The following is a 1,299-nucleotide window of genomic DNA, read 5'->3' as shown; positions in this document are numbered from 1 at the left end:
GAAAAGGTTCAAGTTTGGGGTTGTATGGGGGAAAATTGAAAAAGCAAATGAAAAGCATTGAGATCGAATGTTGTGAAAAGAAAAATTCATGAGAAAAAGAAAAGAAAAGAAGAAAAGCATGAAGAGGAACTCAATGAAAAAGAAAAAGGGGGAAAAGTTGGGAATAAGTGAGATTGGTGAGGAAGAGAGTTGTGCTTAAATTGTTGAATATTTTGAAAGCTCTCTTAACTCAAGGACTTTGTATTCCGGAAAAATCAATTTTTCTTGTTAGCCCAACCTCATTACAAGCCTTGAAAAAGTCCTTTTGATGGCATTTGCATGTAAAGATGTTGATTGTTTGAGATGAATGGCAATTTTGTTTCAGGTGACTTGTGAACAATAGAGAGTGGAGTATCACCTTAAACACTTGAGTGATTGAGTGAAACACTTGCTTGGTATGAACTGTTAATTTTCATGAGTGCATTTTTGCTTAGTGGATTGGTCATTCATAATGTATAACATCTGTTGTGCAATTTCTGGATTGAAAGCATGCATACATCTTATTTTGGATTTCACTGAGGATATTGAATTGAGTAGTTTTGTCATGTACTTTGGGATTGTTGAAACATTGGATGGAAGAAGATAAAGTCAAGTGTTGTTTTGTTTTGTTTTGTTTGTTTGAGGACAGGCAAAGTTCTAAGTTTGGGGTGTTGATGAAGGTTGAAAAACAGTTATTTTCATATGTCATTTTAGACCTAATTACGCCCTTTACTACTTGGAATGAGCTCAGAATCAAGCAAAACTCAATAAATGAGTCTGTAGAGAGTCGAAAGATGTTTTTAGCGATATTATGCTTGTTTTGCATTGTTTTGTAGCTATTTTTAGGAAATGAAGAATGGAGCTGAAGATAAAGGTCGTAGACTCAAGAAAAGAGAAGAAAATTGAAGATTTGAAGAGTCAACGCACCGCCCGACGGCAAATTACAACGCTGGGCGGTCCAGGGTGAGGAATAGGCACGAGTGTTGGCGTTGGGCGGTGCTGAGGGAAACCGCCGGGCGGTGACGTTTGCCGCCGGGCGGTTTGGAGGATTATGGGAAACCGCCGGGCGGTGGTCCGTTGGGCCTGGGCCTGTTTTCTGCTGCGTTCCTCACCTATAAATACCCCTACTGCGAGTTCAGAGTCATTCTTTTGACAGGGGAGAACGACCAGACCTAATTTTGCTCTCTAGAGAGGATCTCTTGGATGCTTAGGCTCCTTTTCATCTTTTCTAGGGTTTTCTTTTCCATTCTTCTTCCATTTTTCATCTAGTTTCACCATGTC

The sequence above is a fragment of the Vigna radiata genome, chromosome 2 (genome assembly GCF_000741045.1).
Source record: "Vigna radiata var. radiata cultivar VC1973A chromosome 2, Vradiata_ver6, whole genome shotgun sequence".
Lineage (NCBI taxonomy): Eukaryota > Viridiplantae > Streptophyta > Magnoliopsida > Fabales > Fabaceae > Vigna > Vigna radiata.
This window is presented reverse-complemented; position numbering follows the sequence as displayed.